General features: G+C 41.7%; 1 protein-coding gene across 1 annotated transcript in view; it reads left to right on the top strand.

Moving 5' to 3' along the window:
• Positions 1-15,384, top strand: part of CSMD2 (CUB and Sushi multiple domains 2) — a 324,356-nt gene that overhangs the window by 138,114 nt on the left and 170,858 nt on the right.

Raw genomic sequence — 15,384 nt, 5'->3', positions numbered from 1 at the left:
GTGGCTGAAAAGCTGAGTCCTGGCCCTGTAAGTCACAGAGCCTTGTCTAACTGTGAAGCATCTTCTCTCAGGTCCTAGGGACTGTACAGAGGAGAGCACAAAATGCAGAGCAGATCTGACCCTGGCGTGGGTAGCTTGTCGTTCTTGTATTCAGTGACAGCTTATGATACGGTGCTTGCCTAAGTTCAGGTGTCATTTCTGTTACATACTGAACAGATAAGCCCTTGATTTGAAGACAATTAAATGGTTATTTTGGGGGACTTGGGAGCAGACCAGGTGTGTCCTCTGTCAACTCTGTGCATCTCCCTGACACTGTAGTTTCCCCATGATGGGAGTGGGAGACGGGGGGGATCACACAGTTCAGTGCCCATGCTGGGGTCCACAGGAAGCTGCAGTGGGAGGAAGAGGAAGATAATTACTTCTTTTCCAGTTCCAGTGGTTTTAAGTAGGCTGCAGTATGGAATATCTTTATTGCTTCCAGACTTAAGACAGAAAATAACACAAAATCGTCACACAACACAGTCCTCTCCGGATGTTCTCCTCCTGCCTTAAGCATGCACCAAAACAAGCATATCTTTATTCCATCTTTTACAGCAAAGTTGCTCTTGTACATCTGTTAACTGAGATGCCAGAACACCACCATCTTGTAATAAGCCTGCCGTGCACTCTGTGTTGAAGATGGTAAGATTGAGCTCTGAAATATTGGTTACTGCTAATGGACCTGCTTTCATTTGACCTCCTTGTACTGCCTAATTACAAGGACATGGTTATTCTGAAATTTTTTTTGCTAGTATTCAGAGGAAGGTATTTTTACGTAGTTTCTTAGATGAGCATGGGTACTTGCAACTGTCAGATACAGAGTTAATTATTTCTAAAGCTTAAGTTTTGGCAGCTTAAGTTTAGCACAGAAGTAATTTTTGTGATTGAGTAAGCTATTCCAGGAGGCTAATGTCTAAGGACAAACCTCCAGTGCTGCTGTTAGAAAGGAGCAGGCAGAGTTTGGTTTGTGTGCGCTGCGGTGTTCGTTGTGAGAGGGAAGTTTCGGTCCTGACCGACAGAAACGGCTGTCAGATAGCGCTGGAGGTGATTCTCGGGGAGGTTTCTTCCTCTCTTGTCCCCGTTACTTCTGGCACAAGAGCATGCTTAGGAAAGAGGGAGTGGAAGCAACTTTTCCTTATTGGAAAGGGTTCTGCTCATTCTTTCTGAATGAAAGGTTGAGCAAATATGCAAGGGTTTGGTAGGAGGGATGTGGCAATATGATGAAACGGAGCAGCTTCTTTGCAGATGTCCTGGAGTCTACCTCATCCATCTACCAAAGTACCTTTCACAAAGAAAAAATTCAGAACAACCTTTTCTCTTTAGATCTAGAATCTGTCTGTATTCAGAAATTGGAGAGTTTAATTTAAAAGAAAAAATATCCCAATTTCCAGCTCTTCAAGCTTTACAGACAGATTTTTCAGACATTGTTGTATTGTTTGCTAATGGGATATATATAATTTTCCAGCAGCTGTTGCATTTGGAGGAAATGCCAGTTCTGAATAAATATAAGATTGGAAACAAATTCCCAGAAAGGCAGCTAACAAGGTCTGGAAAAGAAAATTGCCATGGAGATGAATGTAAAAGATGATGAAGGCAGACACAGTCACTATATAAACACGTGTGGCTATACCAAGGAGGAAGGGAAACTATTTTCTCTTGGTAGTAGCTGAAGGTTAGAACAAGAAACTATTCCATACCTGTCATGGTAATTTTTAAGCAATGGAGGAAGCTGCTAAATGACCATGTTGAATCACTGTCAAATAGAGATGTTCAAGAGACAAAAGGATTGTGTGCTACTTTGAAGGAGGCTAAGGATGCTATCTGTACTTTCTAGCCTTGGTGTGTGATCCTGTGGTGCTGAGTGTAAATGAGGGACAGGTTTTGGTCTGCTATTCAAAATTATGAGATGCAGCTGATTTACATGATGGAGCAGACTCCAGCTTGTTCTTGGCCAGCTCTGCATGAGCAGTGATAAAACCTCATTTTTTTGTCTCTTGTAAAACACGCTTGCAACATAAATCTGCAGTCTGGTCAAAAACCTGCTGAAGCTGATGGAAATACTGCCTTAGAATGTATTATTGGTCAAATTATATCTTGGGTCTAGGTATTATTGCAAAAGAGATCTTGGGCTTAGACTTTGAGTAAGAATCCGTGTTTTAGCATTAGCTCTGAAGTTGCTGGCACTTGGTGGTGGAGGGTGGCGATGCTGAATGGTAGAAATGGCTGAGAGCTGTGCCATGTTTCAGGATACCGCTGCACTTGGTGCTCTCCGTAGAGAGGACACAAGAAGGCCCTTGCTTAAAGAATTTAGAGCAGGTTTGAGGCTGGAGTTTAGGGACAAAGTGGCTTCTGTGGATTTGGCTTAAAGCCATTATGCAGCTTTTCTTCAATTTTGGACTTCATGCTAAATTAATATGTAGAGTAAATAAGCAGATGGTTCCACTAAGCTCTCTTCAACAGAAATTCTAGTCTTACTGTCACCCTACTGCAATTGGAAGTTACGAAGTAAAACAGTCTTGACCGTGATAGTTCAAAATTGTTCTGTCTTAAAAAGATGGGAAAAGTAGTTACTTTATGTAAATACTGAAAAGTACAGAAGTAGTGGACCCGGTTCCATCTCTCTATATGCTTTCTATAACAAGGCAGCACTTTTTCCATGGTCTGAGCAAGAGCCAAGAACTCACAATACAGTAAAAGAGTTGAGCACCATGTAAGCAATCTATGTAGGCTGTAAATTTTCGCCAGGAGGGATGTTGCCATCATTCCAGGTTCATGTACACTTCAAAATGATCAAAATAAAAATAAATAAAACCTTCAGCCTCTTCTGAGTTGGTGGGGGCGGGGGGAACAGGACATACTGTTCCCTGAGCTGTACGGTGCTGCTGTTGTCATCAGTGTCCCATTCTGGAGGAACTGGTGGAAAGGATCAGGGGACTGAGCTGCTGCGGACACAGTGGCACCCGGGGGCCATTCATCACTTGATTAGTTCAGACTTTTGCCTGGAGGCAGCAGCCATTAGACCTGGCTTACACCTTTCTCTGGGGGCTTTACCACCTCACCTTCTTACACAGCCCATCAGTTCCCTTCATCTTTAAAAGGGAGGCAGAAGTACTGTGCCTGTAAAGATGTATTTCAGCATTTGGTGTGTTTGTGTGCCATTATTTATCATCAGCATTAAGTTACAGTCTTATGCAGAAACTCTGGTAACATTCACATCCCACTGTGCTAAACGTGAAGCCAGAAAATAAGTCCTTGCTTCAGAGAACTCGCAGTTTCTGGTTCCTTTCTTCCCGAAGCTGCTTTGCATTTTGTTGTAATTTCTACAGCCATGACTGCTGTAATTTTAGCATGTCTTCATGGAGCTGTCAGTAATCTAAGCTTCAGTTTCTAAATCTTGTTTTCTCCTAGTTCCTGTGACTTTTTGCTATGCTGTAGAAGAGCCTTTGTAGAAACTACAAAAACAAATGAAAAAAGACAGGAAAGTAGTCTTTAGAGATGGCACATGGGCTGGTTTGATGACAGCCGATGACACCTGACTCACTGTAGTGTCTGATAGATGACTTGTGGCTAAAATCCTGAATATGATGGTAAACCCTGTAAGCATCCTTGGGGACTTCAGAGATGTCACTGTCTTTTGCATGTGACTACCTCCTTTCTACCTCTTTTCTAAAGATACTTTTTCTTCAAGAGCCTGAAAGGTTATCAGAGCAGGCTTGGATACGTCCCTTTTTTCTTCTTGAATGCCTAACTAATGCTTGATAAAAGCATACCTGCAAGTAGAACATCCTGTAAACAGTGTCAGGCTATAAAGGCAGAGTCCATAGGAGAAAGCAGGACAGTCATGAACTTGTGTCTGGTCTGAATGTGGTTGAGCTTCAATCTAGACTCCAGTTGTCACTCAAGCTTAGCATCTTCTACTATTAGTGTGACATTGTAAAGTTAGGCAATGGAAGGCAGTATCAGCTCAGTGAGTATTGTATATTTAAAAACAAAGCTGAGGTGACCTGACTGTGCACCAGTTCCCAAAGGAAGCAACTTCTGTGGCTGGTGAGCTGGAAAACTGGGAGGCTGAAATTCGAATTGTCTTTCAACTGCTTGGTCTCAGTCTGCGGAATTTTGTGGGCTGAATGTGGTGAAAATGTGCCTTGTGGCTTTCCAGCCTAATCTGTCAATAAAGAGTCCAAGTTTAATGGAACTTAAGTGCATTGTTAGACTGACAAAGACGTGAGTATATCTGTGCATACAGTGATGGAAATTTGTTATTTATCTAGTAATAAATATAGGTTCTCTTGTTATCAACACATCTAACTCTGCCTGCGCTGAGAAAAAACAATCTCTGTAGCACTGATAGTAAGGCAGAAAGGGTTTAGAGGAAATTGTAATAAAGCTGTAGCAGATTTCTTTGGGGGATTTGCAATGCAGCATTAGTAAGCTTCAATTGCATTAGCCATTCTTCTGTTGTGTTGAATTAATGTTTGTTTTCTCCTGAATAGAATAAATATAATCATGTTTGTTACCTTTTTTTGGTATGACTGGAGCCAAATGCTATTTCCATAGTAAAAGTATTATGGTAAGTACTTTCATATAATAAAACACACCCTTTTCAGCCATATGGTCTCCTTTTTCAGTACCGACCATCACAGTTGATGGGGCTGTGCTCTTGCAGTCTTGTTTTTCTGAGCCATAAGCAAACACATTTGTTCTGTCAGTTGACTTCCTACTATCCAATCGATTTGTAGTGAGGGTGGGTTGCATTAAGGGCCCTTTTTACTTTGTGAGGGGTCTTTCTCTTCCCATTTGCAAGAAGTCCCCAAGATCTACCTGTAGGCAGTACGGTTCCAGCCCCTGACACATGTATTGTACAGGAGGAAGAGCCTTTTGTCCTTAATAGCTTTTGATGGTGACCCACCCCCGGAGGCTCCACAGCAACAGAGAGGGGGAATTTTTCATGCCTCTGGCACGTGGCACACTCAGCCCTGATGTGCAGAAGAAAGCCTGTGTTCTGGACTTTGTCCTTCGGTTTAGTCTGTGGCAGAGCAGAGAAATCCCCCTTGTCCACCGGACTGCGTCTCTTCTGAAAGATTTTAGAATTACACAGACATCTTCAGCTTTCAAGTTTAAACCTTATGTATGAGCTCAGTAACATTTTGCGGCTGAAGCTATAATGTGACTTTAGCTGCATTACAGTGAAGACTGAGACTAGCTTTCTGTTCATGGCCAAGTTGAGTGCTTTACAATTACCTTTATGCACCATCTGCATTTTGCTCCTTGCAGCAGCAAGTGGCATGTAAAGTTATGCCTTCATTTTTAGAATAAAATCCTCTTCAATCTGAAAATCTAAATTCTATTAATGCCTTGAAAGCAAAGTATTTGCCTGCAACATGAGCCCTTTGCTTTTTTTATATCTAATGTGTGCATATATATTGTATGTGCGTATACAAGTATGTAATACCCTATTACATTACACCAATACATTAAATGTAAGAAACCAATTATCTGTAGTGGGTGGGTATGTGCATAAATTACTGCTAAATTTAATAAGAATTCCTCAGAGACCATTTTACCTGTTGAATTGCTCTGTTGTGACAGTTTCAGAAATGCATGTGGACTAATGAATCGCTTCTTTCATTAAAGTGACCATGATTAATCTAGCATAGAGATTGAAGAGAATTCAGACTAATGAGAGACTGAAATAATTTTGAAACATTTCATAGGTTAAGGAAAACAGCAGAGAAATTAGTTTGTCGGATCCCCTGTACAGTGTAAATTAGTTAGGCTTTGTCTGCAATGGAGCTATATTGCCTCGAATCAGCCAGGGATTTGGTTTACACTCCTTTAAAGATGAGCTGGGGAAATGTCACTTAAAAAATGAAGAATTAAGAACTTCAGTGTAAAGGTTCTTTCAAAAAAAAAAAAAAAAGTATTGATTTGGTTTTAGCCAGCAAATTTATCTGGGAGCAGGCAGTAGTTTAAAGTTGATGTCAATGACTGAAGTTTTGCTGCTGCATGGAAACACTTTTCATCTTTCAACGGAATGCAGAAAAAAAAAAAAAGAAGGAAAAAGGAGTAAGCAAGCTGTGAGTGATAAATTAATCAGATTTCCCTTTCAGCACCAGCTTCTGGAAGGAGTAAAGGCAGGTATCACTATAACTGGAAGGCTTTGGGAGTGATTTATTGCTTTTAGAGCTAAAGCTGAATTCTGTTGTTAAAAGATCAGTGTAGCTCCATTGAGGGGAGAAAAAGAAGGTGGCAGAGGGTTTGAGGTCAAAAGTGCTGTTGACCTGGTTAGATCAGGAGAGGGATTTACCCTTAAGCTGCATCCAGGAACTAAGACTGAGGTGAAATCCAAATCGGAAGAATTCTTTCATTTTCAGTACTACAGTCCTGAGTCAGTAATGGTGGCATTTGCTGGATCAGATTGATTTTGAGCAGACCTCTCATTCTGTCATTTCCAATAATCATGAGCTGCTCTGATGTCACCAAGTTCACTGGAGTTTGTAGGGTCATAGTATGTCTGCACATGCCGGGAAGTTTTCCACACTTCCATTTCTAAAACAACCTGTCCTCTTAAGCATATTTTCATTCTGTTTGGAAAAAGAATACTGCCTCTTGTGCAGAAAACAACTTGTTTAAATCTGTCCCTGGGATTAAGATTGCCCGTGAGCCCCACTGTGGGTTTTAAAAATGTGCTGATGAAGGACAGGACTTTGAAGCCTTGAAGGTTGTATGTACTTCATTTGATGACAAGACACAAGCCTGACTGGTCCAAGAAGTTCGTTTTCATTGTTTACAGACTTGTTTTACAGGGTGCTCCATGGTTAGGAGTCCCTAGGGATTTACATGTCAACAGCCTGATACTTGCAAAGACGTGGGGTGACGTGGGAAGCTGATCTCTTGCTGCATTTTCTGAGCATCTTCTAGGCTTCTGTAACTGTGCTTCTGAAACAGACTTAAGATGCAGGTGTGTTCTTTCCTTCCCTACAGCATTTAGCGAGGAACAATAACTTGATCTAATTATTCATTTTCCTTGTAAAAGTCCATTGTGATGGGATGTCTCTTGCGACCGAAAAATGAGGTCTAGAGGTGCTTAAGTATACTTTGTTTAAGAGAGTAGACATGCTCAAATAAGATGTTCAGAATTAATGGTACAGCTCTCATGATAATTTGAGTAGAGGTTTGGATGAAAAGTTAAAAATACAGGTGAAGTGAATAATAACACAGAGATATGAAGAGCTTCTGCAATATGTCCCCTAGTTGTACTGAAAGGAAAATTAATCTCTGAATAGTCAGAATGCTTCAGCGTAGTAAAGACTGTGAGGAAATGGAAGTCTCTGTCGAGGCTGATGTGGTAGAGCTGCAAAGCAGCGCTGCCAGGGCTGGCATCAGTTCTGTACCCTGAACAATTTTGTTTAAACCGAGTGTCTACAGCCCCAAATTTGAGCAGTTTGTGTGTGTTTTTCTCTTGTTCTGCTAAGGCTCCAGGAGTGCACACTCTTCTCTTTAAATCTCCGATTGACTGCAACTCTCAGGTAGTGTTAAGCTTTCTGTGACTTCTTTATCTTGCCGTGGAAATGCTGCTGAAACCTCACCACCTCCTTCTTGCAGACAGCCACGTTGACTGAAGTGGGTCTCATTTTGGGTTAGTCTTAAAATACAGCCATGGCAGGAAAAGGTGAAGCTGTGCTCTGGGAAGGTGCAGTATCAGATAGGTTCACCCTAAATGTTAGTGTTGGAGACTCTAGGAGGACCCAGTGTCTGTCACAGACTGGCTGATGTTAATTATCAGCAGGTTTGTAGTTAGATATGCATGTGCCAAGGGGATGGAAAAAGAGAGATTAAGTAGAGTTGCCTTGTAATCTGCTGCTGAGAAATCCTAGCTGGGAACTGAGAAGTCTGGTGCGTGGTGTTGTAGGAGCACAGAGCAAAAGGCTGATCTTGAGTTCTTTTTGGTAAAGCATGAACAGTGCAGCAATGCTGCAGTTTTCTTGCAAGTCCTTGTGATTGGACATGCCCATACAAATCGAGGATTTGTGGTCCCCTGACAAATCCTAACCAAGACCAGTTGTTGTAAAAGAAAGTCTGTTAAAGTCTTTATTCTAAAGTTATGAGGCTGTTGGAAAATGCAACACACTGAAGTTCAAGATAGCCCTTGTGCGAGGGGAAGCGCTGCAGAATTGCTGTTGAATTTGCAGTTAGCCAAGTGAAAGGGAGGAGGGTATGCAGCGTATGCAGCGCGCAGGCTGGCAGCTCCCATGGTCTCTGCTCCGATTGCTGGCCTTCCACAAAGTGCGTCTCAGCGGTGCTTGGACGGGATCCTCAACAGTTGGAGGCATTAATTCCAGATATCTGTGAAATGCAGAGGTTTGGGATTGTATGTACTTGTGAAAGGGAAGACATGGAGACTGTCAGACTGAATTCAGCCCTTCGCAAGTTGTGTATCGCTTGCACCTGATGCAAGCTGTTGCTGAGTCAAAGTCCCAAGAAGGTCTCAGAGGTACCAGTTATTAAATGTCCTCTCAGAAAAATTTCTTCTGAATCTTAAAAGTTCAGAGTGCAACTCCCTGTCCTGAGCTAGTATTGGTGTGACCTTGGAAGTGTAACCTTCTCTCTCAGAGGCTCAGCTTGTTCTGTGTTAAAAGATAAACCAAAACAAGAATAGTTCAGGAAAAAAAAAAAGCAGCCCCAATGATGTTCCTTTGTCTTTTATCTATTTGGGCTCCCTGAAGCTGGTGTTTGACTACATCCTGATTCTGGACAGCACCAGGGCACGTGTGTGCCTTCAAGTTCATGCTTAAATCCATTATCTCAAAGTAATGCACTTGACATAATGCGATTTCAAGTGGAGTTCTTACCTGTTGTTGTGACCTTCGACTCCATGCTCTTGTACAGTCGGTTTGTATAGCATCCACACAATGAATTGCTCATTGTATTTGGGTTCTTGAAGTACTGCGGTCAAATTCATGCTAATCAAATTCCAGGGTGGTTAAAATTGGATCTTCTGCCTGCAAATATCTCCTTCCACTATTCTAGTGCTTCTAGCTCACTTTCTGACATTTTATTGATTTTTTTTTTTCCTTTCTTTCTCTCCGTGTGGAACCAAATTAAAGCAGGAATTGGGATTGTAAATAGATAATGGTGCATGAATGCAGATTAATCAGTGTCATCCATGTACGGTAATACTAATTGTGCCAAGGGAGGAATGGCTGAGTGAATGATATAAATATTTAATGCCTGAATCCAATGTGAAATACAAGAGCAAGAAAAGAAATAAAGAAAATAGTTTAGTTGAGAAAGCCACACTTCACTGCTTTTGCTCAAAAGAGGAGTTTTGATATCATTAACCTTTCTGTATTATGCAATAAAGGAATTGGAGGAGCTGTGTTTAACGTGGAGGCTTCAATTTCACTCGGAAAAAAGGCCTTAATGCTCTGGTGAAAAGCAATATTGGAAAGCATTTGGGATAAAATCAGTTGCTTAAGAGATGCATTTTTTACAGGCCATCTAAACTTGCAGACAGCGTTCAGGATGGGGGGGCCTGGGGACAGGGTGAGGATTCAGAGCTGTGCCAGCAAACTAAAAGGCTGAGGGGAAGAGTGAAATTCTGCATTTCTGCTGATGCTGCAGGTGTTTCTGGCTGAGCGAGAGCAATGGACTCGCAGCTCCCTGCTAGGGGAAGGAACTGGTTAAGGAGCACGTTGGGAGTTACAGCAGAATGCCTGTGTGGTTTTAGTTTCTTGGGTGGGTTGGTTTGTTTTCCTGGAAGTTAGGATGATCAGAAAGGTAAATAAATCTAGTTACCTGGTACAGCAGAAGGAAACCTTCACATAGTGCACCAGGCCTGTTTCCACAGCAGATTAATCTGCTTAGAAACAGCGAAAAGTGCCTGGCATGCTCGTATTTCTCTTAGCTCTTTTAAAACTTGCAATCATGTGAATTCTTGTCTTCTGTGTATGTTGGGCCTCTCCTAACATAGTCCTCTCTGCTGTGTTGATATAACAAAGAGCTGGGACTTGCATCCTGATCACAAATGTGTGAAAATAAACTGTTCCACCAACCTCATTCAACTGCAAAATGACCCAGCTGCCCCTAGAGCAGTTTGTTTGTTTTTTCTCTTCGTTCAGAGAAGAGCTAAGATTAAAGTGACTGTTGATGTTCAAAGCCTTCTGTCTGTGTGGGAGCAGGACAGAAGCTCGGTCTTGCCGTTGTTCTGGAGCGTTTACCTGTGGAGATGGCCATGGGGAGCCAGGAGCCTGCTGTCCTCAAAGCTCCCCGCACGTGTGCTGGAAATGCAACTGCTTGATGTCTCTGTCACAAAGGACTGTGATGTAAAAAGCTACAATCTGTTCTCTATCCACTGTGCATAGGATGAGCTTAAATTGCAGAAGATAAGTCAGGCTTTAGACATCAAGAAAAAAAAATATTTAAGTCCTCACTACTGTTGAGTTTTTCTGAGGCTGTTAAATGCTCTTCAAGCGATCACAAGAGTTCCTATATTTTCTGAGCACTGATTTCTGTGCGCTGGTTGCTTGATGTTGGTGTTGAAGGCACTTGAAACTAGATCAAACTTATTCCATTTCTTATAGGGCCTGAACTGTTAGGCATCTTCTAACAGGTTCTTTCTCATGCAAGGTGTTCAGTGTGGTTCAAATAGTAACTTTTACTTTCAAGGACCTCTCATAGGTAGAGCACAAGCCAGAGCATCCAAAAACATGGTCCTTGTGGGACTGGACTGAAGACGTGGGTGAAACACTGTTCAGAGAAAGGCTGTGCTTGCAATTCTCAGTCACCAGGCCAGGGAGACAGAGGAAAGAGCCTGTTTCTCACCCAGCCTTGCTGGCCTCAGCATCCTCTCTGGTCACCTCCAGACTCAAAAAGGCAAAGCTGTGGAAATGAAATTTTTGGGTGGAAGCTCAGTTCATCTCTTTTTTTCCAAGTGACTCCAGGATTAGAAAGATGCTTAATATAAAATGGGTACCGAGTTCCCATCAGTGAGTAATGATTATTGATTTTACTTAAAAAACAAAACAAAAACAAACCAGTTCTTACATTGCTACTTAGTCATTCCAAAGCCTTAGATTTCGGTTAATGTGTTGCCATATTCAGGAAGCTGAATATTTAATCAAATGATTCATATCTCCTGGTGATGGCAGCAAGAAAGGAGAGGAGGGGGGGAAATGGACATACAGAGGCTTGAAAAGTTTTGCAAATTGCTAATAGACTTATTTAAAAAAGAAAGAAAAGTCTAGAATACTGAAAAATACAGTGGCAGAGGTCCAAATAGAAGGGCTTTTATTTACATGACTCACTGGCCTGTTAGAAATTCAGTCATTTATTGGGCTGATGGTAGGTGCTGAAAATTCAGAGCACATAATGTAGCACAAAAGTATGCTGGGGAATGTGGAAAGGAGTTTCAGCTTTTTTAATTAGTTCTGTGCATTTCTAAGTCTCTGTAATGTAGCTCCTCCTTTTTCTTGGAGACAGTGAGGCAGCATTGGGTTTATAAAGAAAAATAATGTGACCTTGAGAAGTTGGTGGTACAAACATTGTGTACTCTGTGTCACAGCGCAATCAGCATCTTCTCCAAGAGCTTGTCGCAGCCTTTATCATCTGCCGCTTTGTCTGAGGCTGCTGTCACTCTGCCCGCAGGTCTAGCGGTGCTGATTGGTGCTGCCTGGCGTTATCCTCATGCCCAGACAAGTCGGTGGTAGCTCCTGCAGGAGATTTGGGGTGTTTCTCTGGTTCTCGTGATTGCTGTTGACTCTTGCCTGCTGAGCATCCTTCCCATTTCATTTGAGATTCATCAACAGCAGCCAGGGCATTTGCATTCAAAGACCATGCAGCTGCTTCAGTTCAACTGTGTTTATCTGTAATTAAATATTCCATTATCAATTAACCATTAATGCTTCCTAAAGATTCCTTTAAACCTTGTGGGAGCCTTATGGTGAAAAGCTAGTAGTTAGCTGCAGGTGAACATGATGTTTTCCATTAAATGCCTAGCTCTAGCCATGTTATTTCTTTTCCACCAGAACATTTCTACCCCCGACCCATCTAGTCTGGTGCTGGGCAATATGCATTTCAGTGGGAAGGAACCCTTCATCCTGCAATTGTCCACCTGCAGACTCGGTGGTGGCGGCTGGGGAAGATGGATTGGAAGACCGGGATGCTCTTTTCCTGGTTGTGTGAGGTGGCCTGCCTGCTGGCTGACTCCTGTGAGACAGGAGAAGGTGCAGCTTTGGGATTAAAGCGTGTACCTTCTAGCATGTTCCCACCTTCAGCACTGAAGAAAGGGTGGTTGGGGTTTTTTCTCCTTTAGGTGCTCCACATGTGTAGGTTTACAACTGCTGTGCGGCTGGGAGGAACAATAGTGTTCACAGATTAAATATTCCTTTTCCGTTGTATAGAGATTTCCCTCCTTGGGGTATATGAGAGGGCTCAGGGCTCAGTGCAGATATAGGGCCTGAAGTTATATCTCTGCAAGGAATTAAGCTAATCAAAAAGTAAGGCTTTTATTTTCTTGAACTGATTCTATTCTATTAACTGGCATCAATTTTAAAAAACCCAACTCTAAAAAAGAAAAAAAAAAAACAACAAAAAACCCCATACTTCCACATGTTATGTGGTGCGTTTCCATGTGCTTGTCCCAGTGATTTCATTAGGATTCCTGACGCTCAGCAAAGATGCTCTTGCTGCTGGGATGTTTTGAATTTAGCTTGGGGGTGTGAAGAAGGAAGCAGCTGCTTTGCCATCGTTGTTGGTGTGTCTTAGCTGTTCCTTCAATGCAAAAATCTGAGTTGGGTGCTGATGACCAGCAGGACCTGGGATCTAAACTAGCTCCAAATACCTCAACCTGATGTTAACAATGAGCTGCTTAACTTCAGATATAAAAGGGATAGGAAGATAAAAGGGAAAAATGGGAGTCTGTTAGACTAGAGCCCTAGAGAATACAGTCTTTTTGTGTGCTGAGAGTGTGAGCAGTGGTGTATATGGAAATGAGGACCTGATAGTGATTTCTTGGCTGATTTAGTCCTTTCAAAAAGCTGTCAATGTCTTAAGCAAATGACGTATGGTGCTGATGAAAATTTCCATGCAGGAAATTCAGGGAACCATTTTCCTTCACCTTAAATCTTCTGTATTTCTTTATAGCAATGCAAAGTGGGTGCAAAGCACTGTGGATATGATTGATTATTTTTCTCTACTCCTGCTTTTGCCTTCAGTAATTATTTATGCTATTGCAAAGGTAGCAAGAAGTACAATCCATTAATTTTTCTAATTGATTTTCAAAGTGTTAAGTCACTCAGCTGGTAGAATTCCAGCACTTCATGTATGCGGGATCCTTGGAAGTTAATAGTGGACTATTCACGTACCTAAAACAAAGTCTATGTGTAAGTAGATTGCTAGTCTGCAGTCTACTGAATCCACTTCTCAAAAGCACATGCATATTTGTTGTGGTTTAACCCTAGCTGGCAACTAAGCCCCACGCAGCCGCTTGCTCACTCCCCCCGGCGGGATGGGGGAGAGAATCGGAAAAGTGAGAAAACTTGCGGTTGAGATGAAGACAGTTTAACAGGTAAAGCAAAAGCCGTGTGCGCAAGCAAAGCAAAACAAGGGATTCATTCACCACTTCCATGGGCAGGCAGGTGTTCAGCCATCTCCAGGAAAGCAGGGCTCCATCATGTGTAGTGGTTGCTTGGGAAGACGAACGCCATCACTCTGAATGTGTGTGTCCCCCACCTTCCTCCTCCTTCCCCCGCTTTGTGTGCTGAGCATGATGTCCTATGGTATGGGCTATCCCTTTGGGCAGTTGGGGCCTGCCGTCCTGGCTGTGTCCCCTCCCGACTTCTTGTGCACCCCCAGCCCCCTCGCTGGCGGGGAGGTGTGAGGAGCAGACAAGGCTTTGACTCTGTGTAAGCCCTGCTCGGCAATAACGAACACATCCCTGTGTTATCAACACTGTTTCCAGCAGAAATCCAAAACCTAGTCCTGTACTAGCTACTGTGAAGAAAATTAACTCTACCCCAACCAAAATAAGCACAATATTAAAAAAAAAAAAAAAAAAAAAAGGGGGTCGGGGGGACAGGAGAGTGAAATTCTGCCTCAGGCAGGTTAATTTTATTGTTCTCTAGTTTTTATATCAGGCAATTGAATTACTCAGCTCTCCACAGTTATGAAAGTAAAATTTGGCTCTGCATACCTAAAGATTATTTATGAGAAGTTTGACTATTGATTCAGAATGAATAATAAAATAGTCTTTGGGGGTAAGAGTATTAAGTTTAAATGTGTTGTCATAACAACCAGCCATAGTAACTTTCTCAGAATTGGTTTTAGGCATCCTATGTTTGATCTCAGCCCAAAATATGTTTGTTTGAACTTATTTGAGAAAGTTTCAAATTAAATTGGTTCAGCTGAGTTATCTAAGGATGGCAGAATGCCATATAGAATCCATTTTTGTAACACCTTGTATTTCAAAAGGGTCTGCAAAATTGAGATGAAAATAATCAATAGAGAAATGATCAGGAACAATCTTAAACAATTTTATAGTGTAAAGAATGTTTTCAGTTATACTTCATAATTATGCTGAATTCAGCCACAAGATAATACAAGGTTTAAAGTCTGTACTGTAGGTGGCAGAGACGCATTAGTTATGCAGCATAATCATCCCTGCTATTTCATTAACAAGTAGAGCAGGATTACATTGCAGTTCATCTGCCATTAATAAATATGCTGCCAAGTACCATCCTGGCTCCCTGCTGTTTGCCTTAGAAAAAGGTGAGTTCACCTTTGGAGGTGTTAGTTGAGTGAAGGACTTTTAAAATCTTTTCTGGGCTATCAGTTCTGCTGTTGAAAATGTGTAGTAATAAAATCTGAAGTATCCTTTTGAATGGAATAGATTTCCAGGATCCTTTTACCTTCATCTAAAAAAGCATAGGTATTGGAATGCCAATAATTTTTAAATAAGTGACAGTGTATGATTAAAAAATTAAATGGGCTTTCATTAACAATAATAGGATTCCATAATGGCTTTTGTCATGGTAGTGTTGTTCTCCTTACCATGGTTAATGTTACCATTATATACCTCAATTCAAGAGTGCTGTGGCTTAGGTAAACATTGTTCTGGACTAAGACTTGGCATGTGACGACTCAGCCAAGAATTATGATCTGCAGTTTAATAAAGCAAACAGCATAATACTTTTAAAAAAAAAAAAAAAGTATAAAGAGGTATGAAGGGAACAGTTGCTGAAGGACTAGTAATGGGCTGTGGAGCTTTCCACCTCATGTTTGATGGCTGTAATCTTCTCCAGGCTGGGATAGATCATAAATCATAGCTTCTTGCTGGCTATTTCCAGT

This window comes from Gymnogyps californianus, chromosome 22 (genome assembly GCF_018139145.2).
Source record: "Gymnogyps californianus isolate 813 chromosome 22, ASM1813914v2, whole genome shotgun sequence".
Lineage (NCBI taxonomy): Eukaryota > Metazoa > Chordata > Aves > Accipitriformes > Cathartidae > Gymnogyps > Gymnogyps californianus.
This window is presented reverse-complemented; position numbering and strand designations above follow the sequence as displayed.